Source organism: Lithobates pipiens, unplaced genomic scaffold, assembly GCF_037356315.1.
Source record: "Lithobates pipiens isolate NorthernLeopardFrog02 unplaced genomic scaffold, aLitPip1_a1.2 Scaffold_93, whole genome shotgun sequence".
In the NCBI taxonomy this organism is placed as follows: domain Eukaryota; kingdom Metazoa; phylum Chordata; class Amphibia; order Anura; family Ranidae; genus Lithobates; species Lithobates pipiens.
In genome coordinates this window covers 872,575-879,393 of record NW_027507916.1, presented here as the reverse complement: position 1 = coordinate 879,393, position 6,819 = coordinate 872,575, and positions in this window count along the sequence as shown.

Here is a 6,819-nt window from a genome sequence, read left to right as displayed (position 1 = left end):
GAGACCATCCCCTATGGACCCAGCAGTAGCAGTTCTGATTTCTATATACCCTCTCTATCTCCTCCCGTCCAGGGCAACCATATCAAATTTCTTAGGACACTTCCTGCTTATATATGTCATTATGTATAACGGTAGGGCCTTATTAATGATGTCATCCCACAAAGCCACCGACGGGGGGGAAGCAGAAGTCCAGCGAAGGAGAATGGCCTTCTTGGCATAATAAAGCAAAAACGCTACCAGGAGTCTGGAGTAGCGAGACCGCTGGTCCTCCTCCTGAATGCCAAGAAGAGCCAGCTCTGGGGACCGGGGTAAGGACAAGCCAAGACGCTCATGAATGGTGTCAAACACGTCAGTCCAGAAGCCGGCCACAGCCGGGCAGCTCCAGAACATATGGAAGAACGTTCCCATATCTGTTTTGCACCTGGTACAGGCAGGGTCTCTTTGCTGGTACAGTCTGTGCAGCCGCTGTGGGGTATAATAAAATCTATGTAGAAACTTGGTCTGAATTACTTTATCCCTAGATAAAATCACCAGGCCTAGGCTATCCTCAAAGCAGTCATTCCAATCCTCTCTCGCCAGGGTAGGAATATCCCTCTTCCAGGCCTCCCACAATTTCTCCATCTTAGGAGAGTCCACACAAATTAGCGAGATGTATAAGGACGAGAGAGGCTTGGAGTGCTGGTCCTGGGTCAATAGCTCCTCCATGGGGTCCATAGAGAGGCACGTGACTTCTGGCAGATGCGCCCTGGCTGCATGTTGCAGTTGGTGGTAGCGGAAGTACATCCACCCGGGCAATTTAAATTTGGTGGCGAGTTCCCCATACGACCCCAATCTTCCATCTATGATAATGTCTCCTACCGTCTTCACCCCGTAGCGCACCCACACTATCGGGTCAGGTACAGTCCGAAAATGCGGGAACACAGGGTTCTCCCACAGGGGCTGCCGGGGAGACCAGACCCCTGGCCTAATAAACCGTCTCCTAGCCAACCCCCTACACCCTAAGTGTCGTCCTAGTCGGCAGTGGAAGCCCAGGGTGTGCGCCAGGTCCTCTGTACACTAAATTGCCAAGGTTGTCCAAAGAACCCACTCCAGCTGCCTCAATGCAGACCGCGGCGTTTGTCCTAGAACGGGCAAACCACCAACGGACCGACACGAGGATCGCTGCCCAGTAATAGACCCTAAAGTTGGGTAGGGCCAGCCCTCCACCACTCACGGGTAGACACAGAGTGGATCGTGCAAGTCTAGGGTGGAGCCCCCCCAAATAAATGACCCAACACAACTATCTAGATCAGCAAAAAATACACCCGGGATCAAAACGGGGGAGTTCCTGAATAGATAGATGAATTTGGGGAGGAACACCATTTTCAACAGGTTGATGCGACCCAACAAATTCAGGGGAAGCTTCCCCCAGGAGGCACATCTAGCCTTCAGCTGAAGGAGGGCAGGCTTCAAGTTAAGGTCGTAATAGGTCGACGGGTCACTGCCCACCACCACTCCGAGATACTTAAATTCATTGACCCACTGGAGTTGGGTATCCGCTGCAGCCGCTCTCGACCCCAGGTCCAGAGGAAACAGGACAGATTTGGTCCAGTTTATTCTGACCCCAGAAAAACGACCAAACTCGTTAAAAATTTCCAGAGCCGCTCGTAATGAGGAGTCCGCGTCCTTCAAGTAGAGCAGGGCATCATCGGCGTAGAGCGACACCTTCTCCTCAAGGGAGCCAATTCTCAACCCCTCCACCCTCGAGGACGCTCACAGGGCTACCGCCAGAGGCTCCAGCGCCAGCGCAAATAATGAGGGAGAAAGGGGGCAGCCCTGACGGGGACCCCTCTCCAACTGAAACCCTTCCGATAGCCTACCATTAATCCGCAACCGAGCTCTGGGTCGCCTATAAAGCAGCTGCAGCCAACTCAGGTAATGGGAACCAAACCCATATGTGTGCAATACCGCCATAGGTATCCCCATTCCACTGAGTCAAATGCCTTTTCGGCATCCAGTGAGGCAATGACCCTGGTCCCAGCATTATCATGGGGATAGACAAATTAAGAAACAGATGCCGTACATTAATGTCGGTGCCCTTACCAGGCATAAACCCCGTCTGGTCAACATGGACAAGCTCCTCCAGGACCTGCGCCAGCCGATTCGCCAACACCTTTGCCAGCAATTTGGCGTTGACATTAATCAAGGTTATTGGACGGTAGGACGCACAGTCCTCGGGATCCTTACCTGGCTTGGGCACCAACACAATAATCGCCTCTGACATGGAATAGGGGAGCAACCCCCTCTCCAGAGACTGGGCAAAGATACTAGCTTAGGGGCGACCATCTCCTGATAAATGGAATAAAATTCCACGGTAATACCATCCGCCCCTCGGGGACTTCCCTGCCTGCATTTGGGCCATTGCCACCTGAACCTCCTCCAATGATATGTCCCGCTCCAGGTGGTCCACTGCCCCCCGGGACAGGGTAGGAAGTTCCACCCCGTCCAGGAAGGCCAGCAGCGCCGAGTCATTGTAGTCTACCCTAGTGGAATATAAGGCGCTATAATAGCACACAAACCTAGACAGGATCTCTTCCAGGTCCGGGATAGGGGTCCCCCCTCGTCTCTGACCCTGCCAATATGGGCGCTGGTAGAATGTCCCCGGGCTAACCACGAGAGCAGCCTCCCATTTTTATCCCTATACTCAAAGATTTTCTGAGCAGTGCCCAGCATAGAATTCTTAGTCATGTCTATCCTGTGCAGATCGACCGCCCTAAGTGCCATCTGCCATTCCTGATAGCTAGGGGGGGGGGGGGGGGGTGGGGTCCGCCACGTGTCTACTCTCCTTTTCTCTCAACAACCCCTCTAATTCCTCCAGCAACTGCACAGACCGTTTGCGACACCTGACAATTCGGGAAATGTATTCACCCCTCAGCTAGCCCTTGAACGCATCCCAGACCACCAGGGGTTCGGTAGAGTCCGCATTATCCAACCAGTAGTGACACAGGGCCTCCGGCATATCCTCCTGAACCCCAATATCCGCTATCCAATACCCCGACAGCCTCCACAGTCCCCTCCACAAGGGGAGCCCAAGGGACACCCCAAGGAGGAGGGGAGCGTGATTAGACACCCCCCTAGGCAGAATCCGCACGTTCGCCACTCGCTGCAGAATAGCCTGCGAAACATACCCCAGGTCTATACGGGAGAAGGTGCGAAACGTGGAGGAATGGCAAGTAAACTCTCTGCCCGAGGGGTGAAAGTGGCGCCAGACATCCATCAACCCAAAAGTATCAGCCCAACGTGTCAGACCCGGCGCCTCACGGGAGGACCAGTGGAGCCTATCCAGCTCTGAGCACGGGGCCATGTTATAATCCCCTATCAACAGAACATTCTCTACGCCATACCTTATAACTAAGTTCATAATGACAAACAAAAGGTCAGTATCCGCAGGGGGAGGCAGGTATATACCCACCAGGACATAGTCCACATTTGCGATGGTAGCATGCAGAACAACAAACCTACCCAGGGCCGTCTTTAATGTTGATTGGGCCCTGGGCAAACATTTTCTTGGGGCCCCCAACTGCTATTAGACATATAACAAATAGCAGCAAGACCCAAATCAGTTTACTGCAGCAGATCAGGCAGCAATTGCAATTGGTTGCCAGAGGATACAGCATATTAATACCGATCACTGACTGGTTGCTAGAGGTTACAACACATAATTTCTGCTTCCACATTCATTGCTAGAGGTTACTGCACATCATTACTGCTCACTGAGAAACGTAAGACAGGAGATGACCAGAGACTGCGGATCTAATACAGGAGATGACCAGAGACTGCGGATCTAATACAGGAGATGACCAGAGACTGCGGATCTAATACAAGAGATGACCAGAGACTGCGGATCTAATACAGGAGATGACCAGAGACTACAGATCTAATACAGGAGATGACCAGAGACTGCGGATCTAATACAGGAGATGACCAGAGACTGCGGATCTAATACAGGAGATGACCAGAGACTGCGGATCTAATACAGGAGATGACCAGACACTGCGGATCTAATACAGGAGATGACCAGAGACTGCGGATCTAATACAGGAGATGACCAGAGACTGCAGATCTAATACAGGAGATGACCAGAGACTGCGGATCTAATACAGGAGATGACCAGAGACTGCAGATCTAATACAGGAGATGACCAGAGACTGCAGATCTAATACAGGAGATGACCAGAGACTGCGGATCTATTACAGGAGATGACCAGAGACTGCGGATCTAATACAAGAGATGACCAGAGACTGCGGATCTAATACAGGAGATGACCAGAGACTGCGGATCTAATACAGGAGATGACCAGAGACTGCGGATCTAATACAGGAGATGACCAGAGACTGCGGATCTAATACAGGAGATGACCAGAGACTGCAGATCTAATACAGGAGATGACCAGAGACTGCGGATCTAATACAGGAGATGACCAGAGACTGCAGATCTAATACAGGAGATGACCAGAGACTGCGGATCTAATACAGGAGATGACCAGAGACTGCGGATCTAATACAAAAAACATCCCTTGTGACAGTAATAGGTGGTGACAGGTACTCTTTATGGAGGGACCCCTCCTTTACACTTCAAAGTATTCAGATCGCCAAAAACGGCGATTCTGAATACCGTATATATTTTTAAAACCGGCGCCATTGGCAGCCGAGTAAAAGGGAAGGATATAGTCTCACAGCCCCCTCCCCCTTGATGAAAACAGCCAATAGAGTGACAGTATGAGATGAATATATGACCACAACAGATGTATTGCAATGTAAAGAGATGTAGATTCTCTAGGCTATATGGGCCTGGAACACGGCCGCCAGAGTCACTCCCAATACAAAGTGAAGATGAATTATCTCTTATATAACACAAATGTATTACCAGTGGAAAGATTTTCATGAGATTGCTGAAAAGGGGCGGAGCATGAGCGGCCTTAAAATGATGCCCCCCCCTTGGAAAAAGTTCTGCGGACGCCCATGACTTAGCCCATAATAAGGCTGGAGCGGTCACTGTAACCATGGAAACCAAATGTAAGCTGTGGTGAAAAACTGGGATTTCCTATGGCTGCATTCTGTAAACACTTTTCACTAAAACTGAATCTAGAAATCTCTGATCTAGAACTGGAATTTCTATTCTGGGCGGAGCCGGCGAGATTTCTGCATTAAAAGCCCTCTACAGCTCCGGCCCTCGAGGGCCGCCTATGGACAAGGTGTTGGAGGGGACAGAATGATCCCACCGTACCTCCATGCCTGCCGTCCTCCACCTAGAGGAATCCTATGGGAGTGGGCGGAGCCTGGCCCTCGAGGGCCGCCTGTGGACAAGGTGTTGGAGGGGGCAGAATGATCTCACCGTACCTCCATGGCTGCCGTCCTCCACCTACAGGAATCCTATGGGAGTGGGCGGAGCTTGGCCCCCACGGACTGGAGTTCTGCACATCTCATTATGGAGAGTCCATCCGGATTGGATGTAGGCGCCATAACTGGGAGGAGTTATAATCCGCAGCCGTCCTCTCCCCTCCTCCACCTAATGACAGCTAATAGATGATCAATAAAGTCCCAGTACACAGATGGTGACCATAGCAACAGTCCCCGCCCACCCCCTGTGTCTGCAGAGCTCTCATTGGCTGCTGCAGATTACAGTTTTTTTTATAATAAATCCTGAGAGCTAACAGTTTAGACTGACCTTATTAGCATAATAACAGCCCCCCGCTAACAGTTTTACCGTATTTACCATAATATACCGACCTTGTTTTACCTCCCAAAGTGATGTCACAAGATATAAACCACTTGTCTTGGTAAACATGTCCCGCCTATTAGGGTGAATACAACTAACGGCTAACGGCTGACGGTCATATAAAAGGGCTGCAGCAGAGGGCTGGGCATCATTTGTACCGGAGCAATCCTGAAGGTAAGTTCACCTTTTCTCCTCTCCTGAGACCCGGGACAGATTTCCACCCAACATACCCAGAATGACCCCACATCACACATTTCCCACAATCCCCCGCTTCTCATGTATTCAATGTATTCATCCATTTACAAAATATATCAAAAATTTTTTTTTTTTTTTTTTATAAATTTGATAAGAAAAAAAATCCCTCCCGATCTCATTATTGATCATCGTTATTGGAGCTCATTGATATTACAGAGAGGATTTTATATGTTAAATATCAGATTGATCAGAGTCTCCATAACATGATTGATATTTATAAAAATTATATATATATATATATATATATATATATATATATATATTAAAAAAAAAAATATATATATATATATATATATATATATATATATATATATATATATTTCCCACAATTCCCTGCTTCTCATTTATTCATCCATTTACAAAAATATATCAAAATAATTAAAAAAAAATAACTGATGGGAAATAAAATCCCTCCAGACTTATGATTATTGATCATTTTTATTGGAGCTCATTGATATTACAGAGATTGATAAGTCTCCATAACATGATAGATATTATATATATACATATGTATATTTATTAAAAAATGTTCTATCTAATATTTCATACATAGATGTAATAGATTGATTATGTATATATTATATACAGTCACAGGTCACAAAGCTCCCACACAATGGGGGGGTGGGGTGATCTTTGTTATCAGTCATGTGATTTCAGTTACAAACCCCCCTGAATGGGGTCTGTCAGTGGCAGTTTATTTTTAGCTGATCCCAATGATATTTGAAAATGGCAGCCAGCCAGGCCCGGATTGGCCATAGGGCATACCGGACAATTGCCCGGTGGGCCGGGGCCGCTGGGCTGCAAGTC